Source organism: Panulirus ornatus, chromosome 17 (genome assembly GCF_036320965.1).
Source record: "Panulirus ornatus isolate Po-2019 chromosome 17, ASM3632096v1, whole genome shotgun sequence".
In the NCBI taxonomy this organism is placed as follows: Eukaryota; Metazoa; Arthropoda; class Malacostraca; order Decapoda; family Palinuridae; genus Panulirus; species Panulirus ornatus.
In genome coordinates this window covers 21,980,165-21,994,267 of record NC_092240.1, presented here as the reverse complement: position 1 = coordinate 21,994,267, position 14,103 = coordinate 21,980,165, and the positions used below count along the sequence as shown (strand labels likewise).

At 48.5% G+C, this 14,103-nt stretch overlaps 1 protein-coding gene across 3 annotated transcripts in view; it reads right to left on the bottom strand.

Moving 5' to 3' along the window:
* The window catches only part of LOC139754619 (uncharacterized), a 441,804-nt gene that overhangs the window by 308,817 nt on the left and 118,884 nt on the right, over positions 1-14,103 (bottom strand). Inside the window, exon 1 of one of the 3 annotated variants that reach the window (XM_071672089.1) lies at positions 5,792-6,506. The exons of the other annotated variants lie outside the window; for them this stretch is intronic. The gene's annotated coding sequence lies outside the window, so the exon portion shown is untranslated. Of the gene's footprint in view, positions 1-5,791; positions 6,507-14,103 lie in introns of those variants that run through there. 3 annotated transcript variants of the gene reach the window in all.

Here is a 14,103-nt window from a genome sequence, read left to right as displayed (position 1 = left end):
TGGTGTCCCCTGGTCCGTGCACCCCACCAGGTTAATGAACGAAAGCGTCGGCGACCCGGAACACCAGCCCCAGCTGGGCTCCTCACAACATACGAGTCTCACAGTCTAGCACAGACAACACTATACAACACCTCACCTACATACCATCTTCTGAATAATGAACTCTGGCAACTTGAATACAAAGACACTCTCCACTAGAATTAAGTTAATATCTATTCTACTGCAATGACCCATTTGTTTTCATGAGGTACTTAGTACTTGACGAGCACAAATCAAACATCATCAACTGGTTAACACTGCCAGAACACGTCACATTTTCGTACACAGCATGTGCTGCATATACATGGTCGTTATCACACCAGAGTCTGGTATGGAGGGAGAGGGATGAAACACAGGGAGGACGCTACACGTGTACCCACAATGGAACAGCTTGCTATTTGATGTACAGTTCTTCCCATCGACTCTTGTATGATCAGACCCAGTATAAGAACCCTCCTCCAGCGAAGCATGATATTTGGTGAGGTATTATAGAAATTAATGACAATTCACACACACACACACACACACACACACACACATATATATATATATATATATATATATATATATATATATATATATATATATATATATATATATATATATATATATAATTGCTCTACGACCCTTTCTTGAAAAGGTCCAACGGCTGCTCCATGATCTTTTCCATGAACTCTCGCAGTGTGAAGGGTACGTTACTTTCAGCTGCAAGATAATTTCAAGCTCTGTGGAATAAATCCATTATTCCATCCCGTGAGAACACCTTACATGGCCACCTGATCTGCCTCCCTTGCCAACAAACTTAAATGGTTACCTGCATTTACCACAGCAAGAACCCCTTAAGTGCCTTCAATAATCAGGTGTGCTGTGTCCCCCCCCCCCAACCAAACTACACCGAACGGTCCCCCCTCCCCCCTTACCCCCCCTCACCCCCGTTCCCTCCCATTCTCCGCCACGGACAAATGGTCAACCGTCTTCCCTCCCCCACGCAAGACTACCTCAAATAGTAACCACGCAATGCCCACTCCTTTGAGCGTCATGGCCTAGCCTTTCACCTATCCAAGTCAAAGGTCAGGCTATCATAGGTAAGGACCTGTCGCGCTCAAGGGTCGTACCGTCTCGCTCGAGGGTCGTACCGTCGCTCGAGGGTCGTACCGTCGCGCTCGAGGGTCGTACCGTCGTGCTGGAAGAGTGTAAAGTCGTGCTGCAAGTGTTGAAGAGTGAGGAGGTGTAATACGTGCCCACCTTCCGGCTGGAGTAACTCGTCCCGCCTGCAGCCAGACCACTTCTGGTAATCGCCCACGCCTCCCCTCCTCCCACGCCAACACCCTACATGGTTCCTACACACACACACCCCCAAGTCATCTTTACTGCCCTCTCACGTAACCACTTCTGAATGGACATGTGTAGGCTACTCGCGCCCGTTACACGACTTTAAATGGCCTCCTGCACCATCTGTACATACCCACCCCTACTCTACCTGGTACATTCAAATGGTCACCTACACTCCTCCAGTTCCTGATGCCCTGGTATGTAACACAGTCTGAACGGTCATCCGCACACTCTCACTATCTTCTGTTTCCCGAAGTACTAAATAATCTTCACACACATACACACACACACACACACACACACACACACACACACACTTACGTCACGCCATCAAAATGCAGCAGAAATGATGTGACGACTGGACTTCCAGCATGAGAACGTTGGGTGATCTCCCGAGACTGAGGGATATACTCAAGAGATCCGCATGAACTAATGCGAGTCAGACATACAATGAGATGCACGTCCGTCCCGCCACAGATAAGAATTAACAAGGAGCAGTGTGGTCTGGCATGACCCAGGGCAGGTCCTGCAGGAGGAGGCGCTCGGCTGCATCAATCCAACGAGATCATTAGCAAACAACAAGCAGGCTTCAGAGCGCGTCATGTAACACGTGTGCAGGAGGTACTACGTGCCACGGAGTCACACAAGACCTCACCTCACTCCCCCGAGCCAAGGCTCTGTCTACTGGATACTACATCACCCAGGATGAAGTAAACCCATTGTATTTCGCTCCCTCGCTCGGGAAGTCTGCTCGTATATACTTATCTTTATAGGCTTTGGTGTACGTCAAGCACGAGAGTATACTAACGTGTGAAAAGTATACTGATGTATGATATATTGGAGGGCTGAGGTCTGCAGCCCGTGCTATATTTACGTATGCAGTGGGCAGAAAATATATTCAGACTCCTGGTCGAAGGTCAAGGTTGTCACAGCTCCTACCGCACGCCTGGTATGGGCACCAGCGATAGTGGTCTTCCACGGCAAGGACACATGCCATCCAGTCAGCCTCTCCCCAACAGAGTTATAACATTATAAAAACAACATCTGTGGAAACCACTCGGGATGTCTGAAGATGGCTTCCTGTGGTGCATTTGTTACTAGTGATCAACTCAACCTTACGAATAATGTGACACATTATACAACCGTGATTCTCTTTTGAAAACTTTAATAATAATCGCTTCAAACTGATCCTTTTTAACCTGCCAGTTTTGATTTGATTAAAAAAAAAGAAATGGGATTTTCAGTACATCTAGGAACATGCTGAAATGCTATCCACCACCAACTCGCTCGTCAGGTGTGGCTGTGTCTGGTCAGTGTGTTGGGGACAACGTTTCAAACATCTTGTTCCCAAGACCGGTCAACCGCCGACACACCAGCTACCGTGGCCGATGCAGATGACGCTGCAAACCTTCCCGCTCCTCGTACCAGGGAGGAACACAGGCTGCCTTCGATGTGTGGCCCCGTGACCGGAGTGAAGACAACCATAGCTCACAGGAAGATTATGGTGGGTGCGTGTGAGGGCGTCAGCATGACTGACCTCTTCCCAAACACCAGCTGAACCTGACTGTTCATCAACAAGCTACACTGGTGGGACACACGCCTTCATATCCAGGTGGGCTCCAAACCTCACATATACAGTTATCAGTGTCCACTGCCTTCACCCTCCTTCTGGTCCCCAACACCCCAGCCCATCACTACCTCCCAATGGTCCCCAACACCCCAGCCCATCACTACCTCCCAATGGTCCCCAACACCCCAGCCCATCACTACCTCCCAATGGTCCCCAACACCCCAGCCCATCACTACCTCCCAATGGTCCCCAACACCCCAGCCCATCACTACCTCCCAATGGTCCCAAACACTCCAGCTCATCACTACCTCCCCCTGGTGCCCAACACCCCAGCCCATCACTATCTTCTGGTCCCCAACACCCCAGCCCATCACTACCTCCCCCTGGTGCCCAACACCCCAGCCCATCACTACCTCCCCCTGGTCTCCAACACCCCAGCCCATCACTACCTCCCGCTGGTCTCCAACACCCCAGCCCATCACTACCTGTCCCTACAGTGTAACCTTGGCAACAGTCGCGTCATCCTCAGCGTCGCCCGCACCACCAACTTAATCTTGAGCATCCACCACCAGCCTCCCTCCCTCCCTCCACCTCACATCCCCACCACACCACCAACCCTCACTTGCACCATCCCCGTCACCTCTTTTATCTTTTCTTACTTGCAACACCCCAGCCCATGACACCACCTTCCCCACCACAACCTGTAACATTACAATACATACTCCAGTAAGCCTTACTAAACAACTCACAACCAAAACTGTTATTACTGAGTTCCATCAAGTTCCACTCTGACCCAATGTACGCATGTCATACTTACATACCCCGTTCTCTCCTGGTCTTCTAATCTTTTCATACTATCTTCTGATAAACACAGTATCTCTCTCTCTCTCTCTCTCTCTCTCTCTCTCTCTCTCTCTCTCTCTCTCTCTCTCTCTCTCTCTCTCTCTCTCCACACACACACACACACATTCACCTTGTAACATTTTACACACATATGTCTCACTGAAACACCTGTCACATCCATGTTCCTCCCCAGTACACCTTCAACACTCCCCACACACTCGCCTCCAGCCAACGCTCCTATGACATCCTCCTTCAACGTCTCCCTGAGCCACAGCCTCTCTCCAACGACTCCGTTCCTCACATCTCTCTCTCTCCCTCCAACATCTCCTCCCTCTCATATCCTCCAACACTGGGCTCGGGTCACTCACACCTCTCCTATCACTCCCTTCATCAATGTCCCCCTTCAATATTCTTCTTCACCCATTTCCCACCAATACTTTACTGCCCCACGTCTCACCCGAACGCTACCCCTCTCCCAAGTCTTCCTCCAGAATCCTCCTCCCTCCTCCTGTCAGTGAAATATAAAAGTGAAGACCTTCAGAACACTAGACTGGCGACATCTTCCCTATAATCCAACTTGATTCGCCCGAGGCAAGGGAATCCACGAGATGACTCGTGTAGCACGTCTCTGACGTCACGCTCCCTCAGCCAATCAACACGAACATGTGGCCAATGATCCCTTGTGAACCACTGGCACAAAACGGAGTCAATATCCTCGATGTCTCATAATACAATAATGTCTGAATCGAAAAATAACACACACACACACACACACACACACACACACACACACACACACACACACACACACAGGCTCTACGTTTTCGACAGAGAAACGTTTCAGAAGTTAAGACATCGGTTTCACGTAACATTCCACTAACAAAATGCCAGTAAATTCAGTGAAGTCATTTGGGTTCGCATGGATGAAAGTGGCAAGCTTTCAGCTCCCGTCTGACACCGTGCAACGTGATCTGGACTCGTCATCTCCTACCATACAGCAGTCATGATGAGGGCAGGAGCTGCAGCAGCAGAGAGACACACCGCCAGTTTTTTAAGGCCAACCTGCCGCGCTGGCCACATGGATTCACAACAGGTTAGGTTCGTCGTTCCTCTACTTGCTGCCACGGCATTCCTCAGCAGCCACCGTCTGCTGCTTCTAACACCTGCTGACCAGGTGATCTTAATGTGTGAGACCATATACACTGCCTCTATCACTGTCTATACAGTCACTGCCTATCTCAAAGGTACTGTACAGTACACGGGGCCATACAGTATACAGTACAGAGAGAATAACAGACAATGTTAATCAAAGCAGCACAAGCACTATACGAAGCTGGGGATGGCCTGAGGTTCATCAATCAATTACCACCTACAACTCCGGGAACCCTGAACGGGCAAGTCTGCCTGGAACTTCGCAATTCAAGTTCCCGGACTCCTGTCTGCCTACCTACCTACCTCCTCACGTGTCAACACCATCCATCCCCTCCAAGCACCCCATCAATTCTAGTCTATGCATTTCCTCTGACATGTGTCAGAATTAATTCAAGGGTAGTGAACACTCTTGTGCCGCACGATTTCCGTTAGGGTGATATACCACGGTGGCATGCAGGCCATCATACTCTGGGTCCACCACAGTACAAGGTTAACACATACAAGTGAATGAGCCAGGTAACCAGTTGGTGAGGTGAGAGGGGAGACCTTTGCCAGCCTGCCCGAATGTTAGATCTCCTAACTTACTCTGGAGGAAGCTGCCGCTCACCCACACCGACCACCGCTGCCCCAGCTGCTCTGCTGTGGCTCTCTGACACCTCATTCTCACCTCTGCCACTCTGCACCACTTTCACTACAAAAGGAAGCACTCCACCTCCGCCGACATTCCCAAACGACCTCGGCGTCCTCATCTCGACTGCTCCTACTCCTGTCCCTCCCCTTCCACACGAGACCACTCCAGAGCCAGGGCGGCTCACCACCTGTGTCACACTGGTACAAGAATTGAGCAGTACTCACCTGAGGCAGAGGTAGTCACGTTACGGCAGCCGAGGGGCCTCCTAGCACCCACGCACGGACCAACGACGGTGGGTACAACAGGTGGTCAACGAGCGAGTCACAACACCACCCCAACAATGCTGCAGTAATGAAGCGTTTCCACCCTTTATGACATTTATCTATATCTCATCTGCTCCACCTTGTGTGGTATCAAACATCAGATGTTCCCAACCTTCGTCGTTTCACTGACAGTTACATAGGTGGCACTACTTCATCTCCAGGTCACAAACTCGCAGCGTTAACCACAAGAACACTAACGCTACAAACACGATACAACATTCATCTGCAGTACAATCACGGCAGGTGAGGTGTGTGTGTGTGTGTGTCTGTGCAGATGACACATAAACACTGAGGGTGGAGTGGAGGGTCGTGGCAGGTAGTTAAGTTGTGAGCGGTGTAGCCTTCAGTGGCCGCCCCTGGCAGGTGTGCGGGTCGTGCGACGTCCACAAGTGCCGTCACCCACCAGTCCTACGATATACACAAACTACATTTCCAACACAACCGCTTCACCGTTTTCTACGACCTTGTCTTCAGATGTGGCAGGCAGGCATGCAGGCAGGCAGGCACGCTGGCAGGCTGGCGTGCAACCGTACCGTGGGCCAGGTGAGGGTGGCAAAGGGCCTCTCTCTCCTGACGGTGGTGTTGGGGGCGCACCTTGACACAGCAGTGGGGGCAATGGGGCTGCTACACCTGGCGCGTCTACACATGAATGAGCTGGCGTGAGGCAGCGGGTGCGCTGTAGCCCAGGCTAGTGCCCTTCTGCCACCACACGCGGCCAGGGACGGCCACCCCGTCCCCAAGGGCGACTTCTTACATACACCACACATCTACTTACTCACTCCCTCACACACACACACACACACACACACACACACACACACACACACGAATGCTCGTTTGGAGGTAAGAGAATAAATCACACAAACTAAATGAAATTAAATACACAAGGCCGTACTGCCTCCCGCGTTCATCATAATGGTCGGAGACATTAAGGATAAACGTTTATATATTTCAACATAACGTTGAGAAGTGAAAAATATATGAATACAAAGGTACGCGCATATGTATGTCTGCATATATCAGATACCACACGCACAAAATAATGTTAAGCAAGTAAGTAAAAACCACTGGGGTAAAGTAAGCCCTACTTCCATAACCTGAGGGGGAGAACATGTTACTCCACTTTCCTCCCCCAGGATGATCCTACTGTTACAGTCTGAGGAAGACAGTCACCCACTACCCCTCCCCCAGCATGACCCTACAGCCAGGGCCTGGGGAAGACAGTCACCCACTACCCCTCCCCCAGCATGACCCTACAGCCAGGGCCTGGGGAAGACATACTCAGTAAATGACCCCAGGGATCAGCAGTGGGCCACACTCAAAGAGACAAACCGTGCCAGCCTATCCGCGCTTATTACTCGCCATAAAAACCAGCCACAAACACACCCGACAACCACCAGGTATATAAGTCCCCCCCACGTAGTCCAAGCCGCTGGCACGGAACATGACATGACACCCCGCGTGCACCACGACACGTACCAACCAATCACGTGCCGAGAACTCATTATGGACGCGAGGTAAACAAACCCGAGCGGCCGTGACACACTTGTATAATTCCCCGGATGACATCCGGGACCTGCTGGCTCACCTCGTTTGACCAATCACCTGGCAGCGGGGTACAGCCTCCCCGTCGTCTTTACCTCGTACACCGGACACACACACACGCGCTCTCTAATCCTATCACTCTATAACACACTCATCATGTTACAGTGTTTCCCTAAACAGACCACATCTATGCGTGCCACATCACGTTACAAAACAGACAGACTGACCAACGCAAGCCACACTTAGCTAGTAAAACAAGAAAAAAAAATTGACTGACATAAATACGTGCCATACTTCGTTAGAAAAGAGCTGAGTGAACATCAATGAACGCCACACTTTGTTAGGAAACATACGAATGACATAAACAGACGTACTACTTTGTGAGAAAATAGCTAATAACATCAACACATACCTCACTACGACAGAGCACAGCTGACTAACATAACTGCATGCAACACTTCGTAAGCAAACAGCTGACATCGATCTATGTCAAACTTCAGCTAGCATGCATGCATGTCAAGCTGATTTATAAAACTAATGACATTAATGCATGCCAGAAGACATTTAAAAATAGCTAATATTAAATCATGCTATACCGCTAGAAAAGGCAGACATTAACGTACGCTATAATTAAAAGAAAAAAACTTTGATACACTCTGCACTCAGAAAACACAGACATTAATTAAGTTAAACAGGTATAAAACAGACCTTAGTGCATGCAAAACTACTGCAACACACACCAGTGCCTGCTATTCGAGACACTGTTTATATGCTACATAGTTAGAAAACAGACAGCTAAAAACAAATTGCACAGTATACTGGCAGAGAACACACATCAATTCATGGTACACTGTTAGGATACCCTTAAATACCCGTTACGCTGTCAGGAAACACACAGACATCAATGAATACTACTTACAAAACATGACCATTCACACATGCTACACTACATTACAAACCAGCTAACATAACCCACACATCAGATCACTTTCAAAAACTACAGACATTATTCCACGTCACAATTTAACTATAAAATATCTGCCCTGTCTTTTGTTTGAAGACACACCGAGGAAGCTGTCAGACGCACGATGACTAACCCCAATACAGCTTTGCCGATGTTTCATTTATTTCCTTGGTAAAATAAAAATTGCTGGTTTCTGGGGTACTACATTTCCGAGAACATACCTTAGTGTTGAGCAGGAACTGGCGGGGTTGAGTAGTTATACCACTGACCAAAGCCATTCCGCTGTTTACCGACTAAATACGTTTTTTCTTTCTCTTTTTTCGGAACCTTAGTTCATTTTAAGTACGAGTCCGAAGGTCAATGGCCAGCTAGTCTGCAAACCCCAGTCCTCTGCAAGAGCGAACAGACGAGCGGTAGTGCTTCAGAAAATAGCTTAAAGGTATCTTCTCACACCAAAGTGCACTTCATCCTTCGCCGTTCTTTCTTTACAAAAACAGAAATAAACAAAAACACACGAATCCTCCACATAAAGGGCACGAGCTGCAGATGTATACCACGATCTCCTCCAGCACGATCACATACCACCCGTGACCAGGACGGTATGACCTTCCGGCAGGATGGCGTGACCTCTGACCCGTCAGGCCATCGTACCCCAGGGTCGTGCCCTGGTGTATAAGGGTCACACCGTCGTGCTCAAGGGATAAAAACAAAAGCTTAACCCATCCACCCTCCCTAACACCCTCACCGCCATCAAAATTCTCCGATGGTTCTTTATTCAATATCACTTTATCCTCGTCTCCTGAATCACACTTGTGCTTCCTCGGATGGGGACGTCTGTCCTCCACCTCAACGTCCACCATGTTATTTTTCCATAGCAGGCCAATCCCCTACGTGAGGTCCACACGAGCGAGCCAGTCACTCCAAACTTCGTCGATGGATGGTCAGGAGGCGACCAACCAACCTGCAGCCTCCAGCCTGGGGGGCACATCACGTGGGTCACCCATCACAGTAGATGCACCACTACTCCAGCTCGCACGAGTTACGCCTAATAAGACTGAGGTCAGGAAGTTCGTCGCACACCACAGCAGACACCACCCTTCTGCCTGCTGGAGGGATTGTCACCGGTATAGTACAGAATATGTGGAACGTCTGCTACTATCCTTGGCCCAACACCTTCACCAGCAAGCAAGCACGTCTTCACGCTGCAGGGCTCTCGAGTGACTCAAGTATTACTCGCTTTAGTTCACATTGAAATGGTCATCACGGTGTATTTCATCGAGGAAAAAACATACTGCTTGACAACAGACGACGACCATAACATTCTGCACAGGTAATGAAGCCTCTCCAGGAACTTGAGCAGTACTGTACTCGCAAGATACACCAGCCACCCTCGAGGCAGGACGGAAGGCCACAAAGAATAACAATCACCATTACAACCTGACACACGAATCAATCCACTTCTCAACACATCCTGGTGATGAACGGGGGAAACACGTGGACACGCGTTCTGAACCGCTGATAAAATCGTACAGTACAAAAGTGTACGTTGCCGATGTGATGACCAGGACTAAGGAATCGAGTCTTTTACCACAACCTAACACTGGTCTTCAATCCATCGCGACAACTCTTTTGTCAAACACTGGAGACGTTATGTTACATCTTGTGTCACATGGCTGGTGCAAATGTTCCACAAGAGACCCATGCACAACTGACTTCCAAATCCCTACAACAGACCTCATGCCTCCTTCTACCTCATACCCTAAACCCTAAACTGACGTCCATGTCACCCTCCAGAGCCCGGATACCTACTCACTCAGCAAGAGCAGTGTATATTTGACTTCATCGTCCCCATAGTCCACTGCAAACAATGGAAATGTTTCTATTATACGGGATAAATTTACTTTCAACGTTTTCAATTTTGTAAAATAAATATTTACACATATGTTTGTTATTCATAGGCGTCATTTGATTCCCAAAACCGACAAGCCTAGATTTCTGTGTTTCTCTTGCTCTCTCTACCTCTTCTTCTCCCTTTCTCTATATCAAACTCTTTTTCCATGTGTGTGTGTGTGTGTGTGTGTGTGTGTGTGTGTGTGTGTGTGTGTGTGTGTGTGTGTGTGTGTGTGTCAGTAATTCAGTATTTGTAAAATAAGACATGGGAGTTTTACACTCATGGTGGACTCGGCTCTTGAACGCTCGCCACTGTCATAAAACAATTCAAACAGTCCACATTGACCATCCCATCAATCATATCATTCCAATCATCCATCAGTCTTCTACTTCAGAAGTAGTTATCTACATATTTTCAGACAAGCTTCTTGTTCAACTTCCTGTTATGGCTTCTAGTTGTACCATCCAAGCATCTTCTGAACATCTGTTCATTGTTGACACCAGTAACCAAGTTTAAAACCTCAGAGGTTGGCATTAGGTGACTTTTTTCCCATATTGGACAAACTAAAGGCCTCCGACGCGGTCTGGTTCTATCCATGTTACCTTCCTCTGAACCTTCTCTGTCAGTTCTTTGTGCTTGAGTGCGGTGACAAAACTTGATAACCATATATTACTAGTTTTCGGCCTTATGTAGGACATGAACAGCTTGCCAAATATTTCCTTGTCCATATACTTGACTGGTGTTCTAATACATGCCGGAACACCTCCCCTATCCAACACCAAACTCCACAGACCTACCCTCCCTCTTCGTACTTTCCCCGGCTGCTTCGTACGCCCGGCTTCAGTCAATTGACTGCACGTCGCCCCCTGTAAACCTCATTGCTCCAGTTCACTCTATCCCATGCTTACTTTTCACCCCTTTTGTAATGTTCCGGCCCCGCCCTGACCGCTTGAGATCACTCACTCATTCACTCACTCACTCCATCCTTCTATCCCCAGTGCGGTCTTCCCCTTTCAATCGTCCCGCCTGGTTCTGACAGAAACTATATCCGCTTTATCAATATGTCCTCACTCATTCTTTCCAAATATCGGTGTGTGTGTGTGTATATATATATATATATATATATATATATATATATATATATATATATATATATATATATATATATATATATATAATCCCTGGGGATGGGGAGAAAGAATACTTCCCACGTATTCTCTGGTTATCGGTGAAGGCGACTAAAATGGGGTGGGAGCGGGGGCCTGGAAATCCTCCCCTCCCGTTTTACTTTTCCAAAAGAAGGAACAGATATAGGTGGGCAACGTGAGGAGTTTTCCCTTTAAGGCTCAGTCATCTGTTCTTGACGCTACCTCGCTAGCGCGGGAAATGACAAATATATATATATATATATATATATATATATATATATATATATATATATATATATATATATATATATATATATTTTTTTTTTTTTTTTTTTTTTTTTCATACTATTTGCCATTTCCCGCGTTAGCGAGGTAGCGTTAAGAACAGAGAACTGGGCCTTAGAGGGAATATCCTCACCTGACCCCCTTCTCTGTTCCTTCTTTTGGAAAATTAAAAAAAAAAAAAAAGAAAGGGGAGGATTTCCAGCCACCCGCTCCCTCCCCTTTTAGTCGCCTTCTACGACACGCAGGGAATACGTGGGAAGTATTCTTTCTCCCCTATCCCCAGGGATAATATATATATATATATATATATATATATATATATATATATATATATATATATATATATATATATATATATATATATATAACAAATAACTTCAGCAAGAGAGCATACATTCTGTGAGCAAGACAGGAATATTTTTAGTGACTATAAACTGCTCAACACCGGGGCCACGTTGCCGCCGACTCAGTGGGGAAGGAGTATGTCCCTCCTACATTTCTCACCAACACATACTTTTTACTAACGTGGTGATGAGACAGAGCACACACAAGGGGTCGGACAGAGGAGGGTCAAGTTTAGAAATGGAAGAGTGAGTCAAGAGTGTATACTAGGTGTGTATGGATGGAGTAGGGGTGGTGACGTGAATGGTACAACACCTACATGTTGTTAATAACAAGATCCCTGACATTCTACGGTTGTATCCACCGTCTGCGTCTCGTCGGTAAAACTTACCATACGAAAGACTACGTCATGTAGGTAACGAAGCTCGTGGAAGGAGCTAATTTTGTGACAACTTATGTCGTTTTGGAATTCCACTCGGGCCTGATGAGGACTCTTTGTGACCCAGGCATGTATGTATTCCTTTTACCCCCACCGCTCACAGCGTGAGCATGGGGTGGTGTTGGTGCACAATAAACTTGCCCAGGATACTGGCACAAATCACTGGTGGGAAAATTATTTGGACACATGTTTTTAATGCCTTATCTATAACCCCCCCCCCCCCCCCCGAGGGCAGACAAGGGGCGTGTATGTAATGACGATGTTTCTTGTTTGTTAAGGAAGGTCCCCCCACAACTCCTCCTTCCCCTCCCCCTGTCCAAGACAACCCTCCCCCAACTCCAAGCTCTCCCTCCTCCTCCTCCTCCTCCCCTGCAATACAGAGGGAGGCGACACGAGGCCACTACCTCTGTGGAAGCGGCTTATGCACAGTAGTACGTACCTAACCGTGCACATCTATGTATGTACGTATACTTGTTTGTGCACGTGTGTTTCCATATCCCTGTGCATGTACGTCAGTACGTGTACGTGCATGCCAGACGTTATATCTACAATTCATCCACAACATCAAATATATGACATGTAATCAGTCTAGTAAACATAATGTCAATATAAACGATTCTCTTCAGTTATCCATCAATATGAAGAATTTATGTAAATCATCGTCTGCGTGCGAGGGGTACGGTACGGTATGGTACAAGAGCATCGCTTCTCGTGCAATTGTCACCATGCGTGCCCGGCTACTGTAGGCAGCGCCGCGGTCACCGTACTGCAGGAATTACGACCTTGAAAGTTTCGTAGCTGTTGGCAATACTGTCCATGATGAGGTAAGTGAGTGAGCAACGTTGCCAACAATACTGCCGGTGAGCCAGCAGCAGCAGCACACACACATCAGGACACAGGCGGGCGACCTCAATCTCCCGCTCACGAAGAACACGATGACGACCACTTCACCAGCAGTAGAGTACCGTGCGGCATGGTCAACATGGTGTCCGCAAGGTGCGGGTCAGCGCTGGATGTGGGCGAGGAGTGTGAGGCATGTGGCTGGGCGGGGGTGGGAACAATGGCAGCATCCACCACTGCCACCCACCACTACCACCCAACACTGCCGCCCACCACCGCCGCCGCCACCACCACCCACCCCACCACCACCACCAGCAGCACCAACAACGCCGCGTCCATCCAAGGTTTCAACGAGGAGTCTGACGCCCACACCTCTCTTGTCCTGAGTCAAACGTTTTAATGTGGGCTTCCAGATGACCAGCAGCAGGCGGGCAGGTTGTGCCGAGCGGGTAGCACCAGGCACTGTGGCTGGCGTGAAACACTGCCCCGGTGCGGCGGATCAAGGCATCATATGCCAACTAGGTGACAAGCTCTGGTAGACTGACCTGCATGTACTGTGTGTCGTCCTCCTTCGGGCTGAAGCCGCCCCCTCCACACACAGGCCGCAGCGAACTGTACGTATACCTCGTGGAGTAAACACGGCCGCCAGCCAGTCCGGCGGTCGCGGCGCGTGAGGCCGGCCTGTGGTCGAGGTGTAGCCAAGTGGCGGTGACGTGTAGGAAAACCGCCGCCCCCGCTGGTCACACGGCGCCTCCACGC